At 47.5% G+C, this 15,387-nt stretch overlaps 1 pseudogene; it reads right to left on the bottom strand.

Annotated features, from left to right (window-relative positions):
- Window positions 1-12,894: 12,894 nt before the first annotated feature.
- Window positions 12,895-12,969, bottom strand: LOC129403770 (small nucleolar RNA U3; annotated as a pseudogene).
- Window positions 12,970-15,387: the final 2,418 nt, after the last annotated feature.

Raw genomic sequence — 15,387 nt, forward strand, 5'->3', positions numbered from 1 at the left:
TTTTTGATATTTCAGCAAAGCCCTTGATTCAGTGTCTCATGAAATCTGATGGACAAAATTAATTTAAATTGACCTGGATGGGGCCCCGTCTGTATGGTGGATCTGGCTGGAAGGCTGAAAGGGGGAGGGGGGTGATGGAGAGATGTCAGAAATAGCCTCTGGCCGAAGCTGGCAGGGGTGAGGCGGCAGGAGCAGGTGTGTCTGGTGCTGATGGTCTCGAGGGGCTGAGCGTAATATGTCTGCCTGTCTCATCCAGCTAGGAGGACACGGGTAGATAGAGCGGGGGGACTCCAGCCATCTGAGAGATCCGGATTCTCTCCAGGAGAGAGTGTGTGCCAAGGCAGGGCTCCCAGGCAGAGGAAATCTGAATCCAGCTAAGGAGACACTTAGGGGACCCCAGGGGATAGTTAAAGCTGAAAGGGCATTTTAGTTTGAGGAAACCCAAACAACAAAGCAAGTTAGCTCAGACCCAGGCACTCCCAAGATGACTGGTTCGGAGATTGCAAAGGATTTAGGGTGCTGCCTCCCACAAAGAGAGGTCCCTGTCCTAGAAGCAGTACCTCTGACCTCCGCTGGAAGGAGGGTCTTTTCAGATACGATTAAGTGGGCTGGAGCAATAGTACGGCAGGGAGGGCATTTGCCTTCCATGCTGCCAACCTAGGCTCAAGCCCCGCATCCCATATGGTCCCCCAAGCATTGCCAGGAGTGATTCCTGGGTGCAGAGCCAGGAGTAAGCCCTGAGCATCCCTGTGTACCACTCCCCCTCAAAAAAAAAAAAAACTGTCCCACCGCTGCCGAGATGTGACCCCGGGGGCCGCACGTGTTTGCGGCCCCTCCGCAGCTGCACCCGCGTGAATCCAGACCCAGCTGAACCAACTACAACATGGACTGCTCCTAGCAGATTGTTTCCTGCCAGAGAACTAAGCTGCGACCCCATGCCCGCCCGGGAGGGGAAAGGTATTTTTCTCTCTCGCCTGTCCCTTCCCGGGGATGGAGGGCGTGGGGGCCGCCATATTATGACGACCACAGATGGGGTTTACAAGCTTGCAATGATCGAATATCCGGAAGAAATCTCCCTGGACTTAGTTGTTAAAGTACAGAAATACAAAACCGCGCGGCCGCTACTTCATTTCTCTTCACAACAGGTCTGACTCTTGTGGGGTGCTCCTAATAATAATGTGAGGTTTGTGTTGAAATATTGAATGTAACCAAAGTAAATAGAAAGTAAAGTGAAATCTATCAGTTACAAGGCGGGGGGTGCGGGGTTGGGCGGGATGGGAGGTGTACTGTGTTTTTTTTTTTTTTTTGTCTTCGGTGGTGGGATATGGGCACTGGTGAAGGGATGATTTTTTCAGCATTGTATGACTAAGACTTAAGCCTGAAAGCATTGTAATTTTCCACATGGTGATTTAATAAAATAAAATTTTTAAAAAAAAACTGATTAAGGGTGTCCAGATGTGCTCATCCCTAGGTTGGCTAGGTGGCTGTAAAGCCACTGACAAATTTCTTATCATAAACAGAAGAAATGACCCGACACAGAGGAGGTCCACAGGAAGATAGGGCAGATAGGAGTTCTCAGGCTGCAAGCCCAGGGGGGCCTGGTACCCCGGAAGCTGGACGCGGCAGGAAGGCCTATGGAGGTGAGAAATACCTACCCGCTGACACCGGCCTCTGGCCTCTGAGTTCTGTCTGTGCTCTCAGGCCACGAACGCTGTGTATGCTCGGTGTGCTTCCTGCTCCTAGCACAGCCGCTGACCAGCTCCTGGGCATGAAGGACACGGCTCTTTTTAATTTTGTTTTTATTTCTTTTTTATTTTTATTTCTTATTCCGACACTATGAGACACAGAGTTACAAAGCTGAGCGTGGTTGGGTTTCAGTCGTACGAAATTCCAACACCCGTCCCTTCACCAGTGTATATCTCCCCCCAGCAGTGTCCTGAGTTTCCCTCTCCTACTCCCCGCCGCACCCTGCCCACCCTTCCTCTACAGCAGGCTCTCTCGTGCTCTCTCTCTTCCTCTCTCTCTTTCTCTCTCTCTTTTTCTCTTTCTCTCTTTCTCTCTCTCTTTTTCTCTCTCTCTTTCTCCCTTTCTTTCTCTCCACTTTTGGGCATTATGATTTGCAATACAGATACTGAAAGGTTATCATGTCTATCTCTTCACCTCCTTTCAACGCTCAGTTCTTGCCCAGCTATTATTGTCATACTGGTCCCTTCTCTCTCTTACCTACCCTCCGTCCCACACACACTTGTGGTTGATTCCAACCATTGACCAGTCCTCCTGGAGGGGAGGCTTGTTTGACCAAAACCAAATCAATACAGAAGAAATGTATATATCTTCATGCCATGTCACCCTATGGACCCTTTACACATGACAGGTCTCTTTTCTCTCTCTCTCTGTCTCTCTCTCTCTGTCTCTCTGCCTCTCTTTCTCTCTGTCTCTCGCTTCTCCCCCCAACCCCTCCTTTGGTCATTCTGGTTTGCAATACAGATACTGAAAGATTATCATGTTTATCCCTTTCCCTACTTTCAATACTCAGTTCTTGTCCAGGGTGACCATTTCCAACTATCTTTGTCATGGTGGTCCCTTCTCTACCCCGACTGGAAGGACATAGTTCTTTTGCCAGAAACCCCACGCACACCCAGCTTGCCAGGCACTATCCCCACCTTGCCCTTCCGGGGCCTCCATTGGGAGACCAAGCCTGGCTGAACCCAGGTCCTCATCCTGTGCAGCAGGACGGTCCAGGGCTCTCGACACTGAGGCCCAACAGACTCGCCCAGGAGCTGGTCACCGACATCATGGGAAGAGCAGGCAGGATCAAGAGGGGAGTAGGGTGGGATGTGTATCCCCGCAGAAAGAAGGCTCGTGCAGCAGTGACACCAAGGCACTGTGCAGCGGTGACACCATCCAGCTGGAACCAGGCATGAGCCCCCAGCCAGCCCTTGCCCCTGGATGGGTCTCTGCAGCTTTGACACCAGTCTGGCCTGGACTTTAGGGAGGACGTTCTCCAGGCTGGACTGTGAGTACAAGGGAGGAGGATGGCAGCCCAGGGAGCTGGGGAACACACACACACACACACACACACACACACACACACACACTCAGAGGGGCAAGGGCAAGTGTGTGTGTCCCTGAGGGGCTGGCCATGTTGTTCTGTGCAGAGCCTTGGTGGAGCAGCAGGTGGCAAGGAGCCCCAAGCTCCTGGGTGCAGCGGGTCATTTTGGCAAGAGGCAGAGTCACCAGCTAGTGAGGGACTTCCAGGCCCATGTCACGAAAGGCCTGAGGCCTGGTGTGTTCATCAGCGCCAGGGTCTGAGCATCCTTGCACACAGCTCTCCGTGCTGTCTTGGCTGGGTCCTGCTCTCCCTGGCAGCTCAGGGGGAGACAGAGTCACTCTCTCGGGTGCCAGCTAGAGCTCCAGGGGCCTTCACCACACAGACCCAGTTGGAGTTTATCTCAAGGGTCCGGAGGAGGGCTGGCTGCCCCTCACGTGTGGGGATAGGGTGGAATCCCGGCTGAGTTCTTCCTCAGGCTGAGCCTGAGACAAGGGTTGGAGAAAAAATAGTTCCTATGGGAGGCAACCCTAGAAAGTATCACTAGGAATATAGAAAAATGAGGGGACGGTCGAGCACATGAGAGCAGATGACTAGATAAGGAACCTACAGTGCATCTACACAATAAAATACTATGTAGCCACCAGGAAAAATGAAGTCATGAAATTTGCTTATAAATGGATGGACATGGAGAGTATCATGTTCAGTGAAATGAGTCAGAGAGGGATAGACATAGAGGGACTGCACTCATTTGTGGGATATTTTTTAAAAAGCCAATATGAGATTAATACCAAGGCCAGTAGAAACAAGGGCCAGGAGAACTGGTGCATGGTTGGAAGATTGCCCACAAGTGGTGCTATGGGAGGGCAGTTAAGATAGACCACTATGACAATGATAGTTGGAAAACATCACTCTGGATAAGAACAGAGTGCTAAAAGTAGGTGAAGGGACAAACATGATAACCTTCAGTACCTGTAGTGCAAGCCATAATGATAAAAGGAGAGGAAGAGGAGGAGAAGGAGGAGGAGGAGGAGGAAGAGGAAGAGGAAGAGGAAGAAGAGGAGGAGGAAGAAGAAGAAGAAGAAGAAGAAGAAGAAGAAGAAGAAGAAGAAGAAGAAGAAGAAGAAGAAGAAGAAGAAGGAGGAGGAGGAGGAGGAGGAGGAGGAGGAGGAGGAGGAGGAGGAGGAAGAGGAGGAGGAGGAGGAGGAGGAGGAGGAGAAGAAGAAGAAGAAGAAGAAGAAGAAGAAGAAGAAGAAGAAGAAGAAGAAGAAGAAGAAGAAGAAGAAGAAGAAGAAGAAGAAGAAAGGAAGGAAAAGGAAGAGGAGGAGGAGGTAGAAGAGGAGGAGACAAACCACTTTGTAACTGTATATCTCAATGGTTATTCAATTAAAAATAAATAAACAATACCAAATTGAAAATAACTAACATTTAAGAGGTCAAAAATTGAAAAAAGAAATGAGGGGATGGTGTGTGTTTGGAAGGTGGGGAAGAAACAGCAGAAGACACATTCACAAGTGCGCTATATTTTGAGCAAGGGGGCCCCAACTCCCTGGGACCCATATGGAAGTCATGTGAGGTGCCCTTGGAGCCTCTCTACTGGAAGGCTGAGCACAAGTGCCCACAGCTGGGCGTGTGTGCCCACCCCAAGGACTGCTTGGGGACCCTGTGAGCCAAGCGTTCCCAAAGGTGCTGGGTCCTGCAGTGTGGGGGTGCTACACGGAGGGGAGCTCAGTGCCAGGGATCAAACCTGGGGCTGTACACATGGTAGTACATACCCCACCTCCCGAGTCTCGTCCCTGGTCCCTGGGCCAGCTTCTTAACTTTGTGCCATTGTTGCCTCCTCCGAACAAAGCAGAGGCTGTCTTGAGGGATGTCCTGAGGGTGAAATGGAGGAGCTCACATATTGTGCTTTGAACTGGCACATCCAAGTACTCAGGGATAACTATCTGGGTGCTGAGAACATGAGTTACTGTGTGCACCCACTCCTGAAGAAAGCTGCACACACAGGTGAGTTCCTTTAGACCTCTCAATTGGGTGTTGTTGTTGTTGTTTTTCTTTTTTTTTTATCCTTTTTAAAAAAATTTTAGTTGAATCACTGTGGATTCACTGTCACTGTCACTGTCATCCAGTTGCTCATCAATTTGTTTGAGCGGGCACCAGTAACGTCTCTCATTGAGAGACTTATTGTTACTGTTTTTGGCATATCCAATACGTACGGGTAGCTTGCCAGGCTCTGCCGTGCGGGCTCCATACTCTCCGTAGCTTGCCGGGCTCTCCGACAGGGGCGGAGGAATCAAACACAGGTCGGCCGCCCGCATGAAAGGCGAACGCCCAACTGCTGTGCTATCGCTCCAGCACCACTGTGGATTACAAAATTAAAAAAAAAATCTATGATTACATTTTAGGTATATGTTGTTCCATCATCTATCCCTTTACCAGTGTTTCTATTGTTTTTATTCTTGGGCCATTAACATCCAGTAAGCTGCCTTGGTGGTATCTCACCTCTATTCTCTCTCTCTTTTTATTTGGCGGGGGGAGGCATGGGCCCTGTCAGCAGTGCTCAGGGCTTACTCCTAACTGCTCTCAGGGATCACTCCTGGTGGGCTTGGAGGACCTCGGAGAGGTACCAGGGGATCGAACCTGAGTTGGCCACATACAAGGCAAACACCCTCCCCGCTGTACTGTCACTCTGACCCCCACTTCACCACTGTTCCCTTACGCGGCTGTGGACGAGCGTTATCGGGCTGTGGAGTGGTTTTCTGGCATAAGAGAGTTTTCTGAGTTTCACTCCTGAAAGGGAAGTGGGTGGGCAGCCACCTCTACTTTACCAGGAGATGCCTCTGCTGGGTTCCTGGGTGTGGCTCCCCGGGAGACAAGATCAAAGAACTTCTCTCAAAAAAGGTTCCCTGAACTTCTCCCCAAAAGGTTCCTGGCTCGACTGTCCGAGATGGCAGTGACACCCAAGAGAGAGATTCAAAAGGCGACAGGGACAGGGCTGGAGCAATAACATAGCGGGTAGGGCATTTGCCTTGCACGCGGCTGACCCGGGCTCGATTCCCAACATCCCATATCCCTTATCCCATATCCCATATCCCTTATCCCATATCCCATATCCCTGAACACTACCAGGAGTAATTCTTGAGTGCAGAGCTAGGAGTAACCCCACCCCTATGCATCACCAGGTGTGACCCAAAAAGCAAAACAAAAAATTCTTAGACTCAAAAAGCGACAGGGAACAGCCAGGTTCCTACACGTTCTCTCAGCTTGCCAAGCCAGGCTCGTTGAGTGCCTTTCCTTCTTGCTGCATCCTGGCCAGAGTTCAGAGGGAGGGGTCTGCAGCTTCAGGATCCAAGGGGTCCAGGGTGGTCGGTCCTCAGACAGCTGCCCCATCTCCACTTCCTTTCTCTGCCTTTCCTGCTCCACCCTGCCCCGCCCGCCTGGCCAGCCCTGGTTCCTGATCAGGATGCAACGTGGCCATGGGCTGTTTTTAATCCTCGCTAGATCTCCTTTATTTCCCCCCATTGCCGGGCTCCCCGCGCTGTAATTTTTCCCTCTGTGTCATCCATCACAGACATAGCAGCGCTTGTGCAAATTAAAATGCACCTCAGAATAATAAAAAAGGGTCCTCTTCCCCACCCCCTCGCCCCCCCCCCCACCTACCCAGCCCCTCCTTTTCCTTCCCAGCAGCAACTCCTCAACACAAAACATTTGTCTCTGGGCAAGCGCGGGAGCTTTAACCCTGCACTGGCCGAGTCTCCCCAGGCCCACGCTGTCTGCTGGGACTTCTGGCCTACGTGCTGCAGCTGGCCCAGACCCAGCGAGGAGTGTACATCTCCACCTCTACACAGGCCGGGCAGGAGCTATTGCTCTCTTCATGTCACAAGTGCAGAAAGAGAGCGTGTGGGGAGTGACCTGCCCCATCTGTGGGCACCAGAGCTGGAAGTGGACCCCAGCCCTCGTGCAGAGCCCTGGCCCTTCTCTTACCAATGGCACCGTGGTCCCACAGATTGGCTCTCTGGGAGCATCATCCGGAAACTTGCTAGCAATGCAGAATCTCCGGTCCTCTCTAGATAGACTGAACCCGAAGCTGCGTTTAATGGACAAGCTACCTAGGGGGTCCGTGTATACACTAAAGTCCAAGACATACCTTTCTCCCTAACCTCTCCCCTCTGTATGCATTTCTCTCGACACGTAGAAAGACCTATGAATAGACATATCTAAAAGTCTTAGACTATATGGAGCTGGAGCAATAGCACAGCAGGTAGGGCGTTTGCCTTGCACGAGGCCAACCCAGGTTCGATTCCCAGCATCCCATATGGTCCTCTGAGCACCGCCAGGGGTGATTCCTGAGTGCAGAGCCAGGAGTAACCCCTGTGCATTGCCAGCTGTGACAAAGAAAGAAAGAAAGAAAGAAAGAAAGAAAGAAAGAAAGAAAGAAAGAAAGAAAGAAAGAAAGAAAGAAAGAAAGAAAGAAAGAAAGAAAGAAAGAAAGAAAGAAAGAAAGAAAGAAAGAAAGAAAGAAAGAAAGGAAAGAAAGAAAGAAAGAAAGAAAGAGAGAAAGAAAGAGAGAGATAAAGAAAGAGAGAAAGAAAGAGAGAAAGAAAGAGAGAAAGAAGAAAGAAAGAAAGAAAGAGAGAAAGAAAGAGAGAGATAAAGAAAGAGAGAAAGAAAGAGAGAAAGAAAGAGAGAAAGAAGAAAGAAAGAAAGAAAGAAAGAAAGAAAGAAAGAAAGAAAGAAAGAAAGAAAGAAAGAAAGAAAGAAAGAAAGAAAGAAAGAAAGAAAGAGAGAAAGAAAGAGAGAAAGAATGAAAGAGAGAAAGAAAGAGAGAAAGAAAGAGAGAAAGAAAGAAAGAAAGAAAGAAAGAAAGAAAGAAAGAGAGAGAGAGAGAGAAAGAGAGAAAGAGAGAGAGAGAAAGAAAGAGAGAAAGAAAGAAAGACAGAAAGAAAGAAAGAAAGAAAGAAAGAAAGAAAGAAAGAAAGAAAGAAAGAAAGAAAGAAAGAGAGAAAGAAGAAAGAAAGAGAGAGAGAGAAAGAAAGAAAGAAAGAAAGAAAGAAAGAAAGAAAGAAAGAAAGAAAGAAAGAAAGAAAGAAAGAAAGAAAGAAAGAAAGAAAGAAAGAAGGAAAGAAAAGTCTATAGACTATAGTCTATAGACTATAGTCTATAGATCCTTCTACAGGTAGAGTTCCCACTAACAAAATTACAAAGAGATACTCAGAAAAGGTACAGAGGAATAAAAATAAATCCTTTAAAAATAAAAAGTTCAAGGAATCTGGAAGAAGGAAGAGAAAAAGAAAACAGAAGCAAAATCTAAAAGAACAAGTTTTGATATTAATATATGTTAACAATATTATATATAAGTGGCCCAAAGATACAACTGAAAGAGAAAGAGGAGGTCAGGGGGATGGCCCATTGGTAGAGCACTTACGTAAAGCAAAAGACAGAGGGGCTAGAGTGACAGTACAGTGGGGAGGGCGTTTGCCTTGCGTGCAGTCAATGCAGGTTTGATCCCCAGCATCCCATATGGTCCCCAGCATCCCATATGGTCCCCTGCTCACTTCCAGGAGTGACTCCTGAGTGCAGAGCCAGGAATAACCCTGGAGCATCACTGAGTATGACTCAAAGTGAAAGAAGAAAAAAAAAGAGAAACAGAACAAACAAGAAGACAGAGAGAGATAGTACAGAGATAGAACAGGAGGAGGGCACTTGTTTTGTGCATGGCTGACCTGGGTTCAATTCCAAGCACCCCATATCATCCTCTGAGCACTGTCAGGAGAGCTCCCTGGGCACAGAACCAGGAGTAAGCCCTGAGCACTGCCAGGTGTGGCCCTAAAGACAAGCAAAAAAGACAGAGGGTATATTTAAAGAACAAGTTTACATTTCTTTTCTTGTCTTCCTTTTTTTGTTTCTGTTTTTTTACCACATCTGGTTGTGCTCAGGGCTTACTCCTGGTTCTGCACTCAGGAATCAATCCTGGCAGGCTCAGGGGACCATATGGGGTGGCAGGATCGAACCTGGGTTGGCAGTGCAAGGAAAGTGCTTTACCCTCTGTACTATCTCCCCAGCCCCTGCCTGAAATGTCTTAGTACTCTCAAGCTATGAAGACAGCGTATTATTCTGTTGGAAGCCAGAAACAACTGTTTCTCATGTAGCTGTGGCTGGGGGAAGGGTCAGATGAGCGGCCCCCTAATGGCTAGGGCTGAATGCTCTTTTTGCTCTCTCTTTGCTCCCATTTTCTTTTTTTTTAGATAAAATTGTTTAATTAGATACACGTTGAACTTCTCTAACATAAATTTGTGGTAGGATAATTGATGATCCATGAATTAACTTATATTTATATTTGAAAACAACTGGCAAATTATTTTACATGGCGTATCTTTATATGTGCCCATCATAATATTTTAATTTGTATTTTCCCTCCAAAGAGTGATAGTGGACATATTTTGAAACAATTATTGGCCATGTCTTTACCCTCTATGGTGAAATATCTTTGGAAAGCTTTTGTGTGTTTTTAAATATTAATTTTTTTTTACTCATATGTGGATTATAAAGTAGCAGAATGGGACACTAACACCCAAGAGTAGTAAAGATAAGAACCAGGAGGTCTGCACCACAGCCTGGAAACTGGCCTCACATGCTGGGGGAAAAGGCAGCAGAGACAGAGAAGGGAATACCTAGTAGAGAATGTTGGGAGGACCCACTCGGGTTGAAAGCTGCGTACCAAAAGTAGACTATAGACCGAACATGATGGCCACTCAATACCTCTATTGCAAACTACAACATCCAACAGGAGAGAGAACAAAAGGGGATGGGGTTGTGGGGGTTGGGTGGGGACGGTGGGAGGGATACTGGGATCATTGGTGGGGGAGAATGGGCACTGGTGGAGGGATGTAAATGAAATACAAACATGAAAGTTCATAAGTTTCTAACTGTGCCCCATGGATTCACTAATAAAAATTAAAATTAAAAAAAATCTTTGCTCTCCTTTTCAAGGTCACTCACCCTATTCATGAGGGCCCCATCCTCAGGGCCTAATATCGCCCAACAGCCCCACCTCCAAGTGCCATCACACTGGCATTAGGTACATATATGGACCTTGTACCCACTAGAAGAAACAGCACTGCTTTGAGAAGCCACTGCATCCTGCATTCTTTTTTTCTTTTTTTTTTTTTTTTTTTTTTTTTTTTGCTTTTTGGGTGACACCCGGCAATGCACAGTACTCAATACTCCTGGATCATGCACTCAGGAATTACCCCTGGCAGTGCTCAGGGGACCATATGGGATGCTGGGAATCGAACCCAGTTGGCTGCGTGCAAGGCAAACACCCTACCCTACCCGCTGTGCTATCACTCCAGCCCCTGCATCCTGCATTCTTAAACAATCTTGTCCCCTTCCCTCTCTTCCCACTGGGCAGCAGCCATGCCCCTGCTGTGGTGTTTCTCTCAAGCTCACTCAACTCACCCTTTTCTTTTTCTTTCTTTTTTAAAATTTTTTTTTAAAAATTAATCACTGTGAGATACAGTTATAAGCTTTCATGTTTGGGTTACAATCATACAATGATCAAACACCCATCCCTCCACCAGTGCATATTCCCCACCATCAATGTCCACCATCAATGTTCCCACCCTCCCCCTGCCTCCATGGCAATTTCCCCCATACTCTCTCTCTACTTTTGGGCGCTATGGTTTGCAATTCAGATACTGAGAGGCTATCACGTTTGGTCCTTTATGTACTTTCAGCACACATCTCCCATCTCGAACAATTCTTCCAACCGTCACTGACTTAGTTACCCATTCTCTACTCCAGCTGCCTTCTCCCCTAGCTCTTGAGGCAGGCTTCCAGCAATGGAGCAAAATTCCTGGCCCTTTGCCTACTCTCCTTGGGTGTCAGTCTCCTATTATGTTATTTTATATTCCACAAATGAGTATAGTCCTTCTATGTCTGTCCCTCTCTTTCTGACTCATTTCACTTACCATGATAGTCTCCATGTCCATCCACTTATAAGCAAATTTCATGACTTCATCTCTCCTAACAGCTGAGTAGTATTCCATTGTGTAGATCTACCGATCAATTCACCCTTTTTACCTGGGCGCTTGTGCCACTCTGAGTACCGCAGTGCCCTCAGGCAGTGGCACACATCATCCTGCGGCCAGAAACTTCGAATGGCATAGGTGACAGCTCAACACGTGTCACGGGTAATGCAGAGTTGGGGCTCGTGTCTGCCAGGTGGACCCATTACCACTGGGCTATCCCAGAAACTAGCCACTTAAATAGCCCTATATCTTCTGAGAAACACTGAGTTTAATGAAGGAAACTTACTTTGGCCTTACCATTGTTTCACAATGCAGTCAAATAAGGACTGCAGGGTTTTACAATTCTAAGAGATAAGTGCCTCACCACACCCATCACCAATGTCCTGGTGCCATCGCAGTATCAAAGAAACACCCAGATGGCAAGAAATGGCTCAAAGGACAGGAGACGTGCTTGTCCAGTGTGATCCCCTGCTCTATATGGCCCCCAGAGCACCAACCCCTAGTACCACTAAGCCCAAGTACTAACTTTCAGGCCTTCACTTCAGACCAAGTATGGTTGGGAGTGGCACCCAGGTCCTCGAGCACCACTTGAGGGCAACTCTCCAGTATGTTGTTTTTAATTTTTAAAAATTTTTAACTTAAAATATTTTTAAGTGACCCATTTCTACCCAGCTGAAAATATTGAATTTGTAATTTGAAAACTCCCAAAATAAGGGCTAGAGAGATAGTACAGAAAGTAGGTCATTTGCTTTGCATGCTGGTGATCCCTGTTCGATCCCTGGCACCATATAGGATCCCTGGAGTCCTGCCAGGGATTACACAAGGAATGGTCCCTGAGCATCATGTGGGCCCAAATCCCTTCCACCAAACACAAACTCCTAAAATAAAAACTCTAGATTCAGATTGTTTCACTGTAGAAGTCTTCCAAGTTCATCAAGAAGGATTATAGTGCAGTAATCTAAAACTCTACAGTAACAAAATTTGTGTGAAATTGGAAGAGATGTAGACACATACATTGATACAACAAGATAATTAGATAATAAACAGGGAGCTAGAGTCATAGTATAGTAGATGGTTTAGTTGCCTTGCATGTGGCCAACCCAGGTTCAATCCTCAGCACCACATATAGTTTCCAGGAGTGATCCCTGAGTATACAGCTAGGTTTGAGCCCTGAGCACACCTGGGTTTACTCCTAAAGAACAAACAAATGAACAAATCAAAAAAAACCCAATCAAAACCCAAACCTTACCCTTAAACAACAACAACAAGGGGCTGGAACAATAGCACAGCAGGTAGGGCATTTGCCTTGCACGCATCCGACCTGGGTTCGATTTTCAGCATCCCATATGGTCCCCCGAGCACCACCAGGAGTAATTCCTGAGTGCAGAGCCAGGAGTAACCCCTGAGCATTTCTGGGTGTGACCCAAAAAGCAAAAAAAAAAAAAAAAAAAAAAGAATAACAAAACCAAAAATGGATGTCTCACAAACACTCCCACCCTTCCCTCAAAGTCCCTTTATCGTGTCATGTGATGTATTTCAGACTCCGGAGATTAGGACATGGTCATCCCCGGGAGGTCAGTATTCTTTCTGCAACAAATAGATCTGAAGAAATAAACGTCTTTACAAAGAACAAGTCCCCTAGGAATGGGAACCCTAATGATGAAAGTCTTCATAGGCAGGTTAGAGGGAAGATTAAGACACAACTAAAGAGAAAACCACGAAAAAGATCAAGGATGTAGCAAAACTCTTTTTAGAATTTAGCTCAAAGAGACATAGACTGCAAACATGAGAGGGGGCAGCAGGCAGAATGAGGACTCGAGGCCTCACCACACGATCAGAGAAACTTCTCTAGTAACGAACTGCAGAAATGATCCCTGAAAGTATCGTCTTTCTAGGCCTCTCGGATCCCTAGCGGCTGCCATCAGGAGGCGGGGAAGGGCCCAGGTATGAAGAGCTCGTGCCTAGGGGCGTCCCAGAGTTGTTAGAAGGCGACAATCCTCCTATGCATCCTGGATGCCCAACAAAATAGCAAAAAGAAATCTATACGAAATGGAGCAGACTGTCAAGTTGCGAACCATGAAAGAAAGGGATCTGGGGCCGGGGCAGTTGCACCACAGCAGGCGGTGCTGAGAGGCTCTTTGGGTTCTGTGCTTGGGGCTTGTTCTGGCAGTGCTTGGGGGACCAAGTAGTGCCAGCCGAGAAACAGGATTTGAAAACAGATCAAAGGCAGGTCACTTGCAGAGCAGCCTGTGAGCAGTGGCTCTGATGGAGAATAAGCATGAGAGCTAGAAAACAAGGCAAGTGGCGTTTCCTTTAACATGGCAACCTAAAATATAGTCAGTGGGATTTTTTTTGGGGGGGCGGGGGAGTCACACCCGGCGATGCACAGGGTTTACTCCTGGCTCATGCACTCAGGAATTACTCCTGGCGGTGCTCAGGGGACCATATGGGATGCTGGGAATCGAACCCGGGTAGGCCGCGCGCAAGGCAAATGCCCTACCCGCTGTGCTATCGCTCCAGCCCCTCATTAGTGGAATTTTAACATCTAAAGGTAAGTAACACTTTTTCATACGGATGAGAGATAGAGAAGCAAAGGCAGAGCCATGACAGGCTTGTGAAGAAGCCAGAAGAAGCTAGGCCTAGGTTTTGGTTCCAGAATTCCTGGAATTGAGCACAGATACCTGGAATTGAGTCATGATTTCCCCAAAGTGAGAGAACCAAGGTGAGGTCAACTAAGCGCTACCAGTCAGATGCAGGGAGGGAAGCCCCCCTGTCTATAACCCTTATGTAACTCCGACTTATAACCAATCAGCTAAGTACAAGTAGTGAAAAGCCCTCAGACTGCGGCCAAAAGGGTGGTCCTTGAAAAGTTCCTGTTATATAATGCTATAGTATAAAATCCCCTCACTTTTGAGACTCAGGGCTTCTCATTGCCACTGAGAAGGTTGCCACTGTGTTGGTGAGCCAGACAAGGAACCTAGCCCGAGCTAGCCAATAAAGACCCTTTGCTTATTGCATCACAACTTGTCTTCGTGTGATTTCTCTGAGGAAATCTCAGCCCGGTTTAACATGAATAAAGGCTGAGTTCCCTCCAATGAAGATTTTATTCAGTGCCAAGTTCATACTAGGTGTTCTATACGAACCATCCGTCTTAGGAGGTAGGCATCAAGAGTCCCATCTTTTTGTTTTGTTTTGTGGCCACATTTAGTGGTGCTCAGGGATTACTGCTGGCTTTGTGCTGAGAGATTACTCCTGTCGGGACTCGGGAGGACCATAGGGGGTACCAGGGGTTAAACCCAAGTTCAGTCACGTGTGAGGTAAGCACCCTCCCTGCTGTACTATCTCTCTGGTTCCTGTATTCCAGAGAGAAGAGAAAACAGAGGCTCAAAGAGAAATGACTTGCTTTCACCCTCTAATGCCAGAGTCTGTGATCTTTACCCAGCACCAGAGCAATGAGCTTTAGATTAATAGTGGACTTCCTGCATCTTTCCATTTCAAGTTAAACTTAGGGTGGACGTTTTGAAGGCGCCCTATTTGGGGAGAGGGTGCAGCAAAGTTCCATATTTCAAGAGTTTACTATTCCTACCCAGAAAACCTGGGTATTCCTGTGCAAACAGTTGACTGTAGTCTGGGGAGAAAGAACTTTCCATGTGTGATAATGTCCCAGGTGGTGCCGTGGGGGTGGGGCAGGGAGGCAGCTGGGTTCCACTCTCCTTTCCCTTCTCCCCTCAGCTTTCCCCTGACAGCCACCTTGCAGGTCTCAAACTCTCTAACTTGGATGGTCCCAGACGTGATGGTTAAGACTCTCACTCACCCTGCATGGAAAACGAAGGGGGAAGCATCCAGGAGAGCAGCTTCCCCAGAGTGTACAGTCAGGCTCTCTCTCCACCTCTCCGTCTTGTCCCAACCCTACCAGCAACATCTGGTGCCAGATTCCATAACTGGCATAATGAAACCAGGGACTGTAATTCCAGAAAGGGAGAAGCACCGACCACCAGCTAGCACCCTTCTAGTCCTTGGTGAAAGGAATAAAGTCAAGCAAAAAAAAAAAATCATCAAGAAGCAAACGTTGAATGAAACTGGGCTGGGGAGATAGTATAGCAGGTAGAGTGCTTCCCTTGCACACAACCAACCCAGGTTCCATCCCCAGCACCCCATATGATCTCCCAGACCCACTGGGTGCTGATTCAGAGCCAAGACTAATCCCTAAGCATAGTTGGGTGTGCCCCCCTACCCACCACCAAAAATATCCCAGAGGCAAATGTGTAGCTTTTCTGCAGGAAGAGAGAAAAATGTAGTGGGGGGCAG

The sequence above is a fragment of the Sorex araneus genome, chromosome 3 (assembly GCF_027595985.1).
Source record: "Sorex araneus isolate mSorAra2 chromosome 3, mSorAra2.pri, whole genome shotgun sequence".
NCBI lineage: Eukaryota > Metazoa > Chordata > Mammalia > Eulipotyphla > Soricidae > Sorex > Sorex araneus.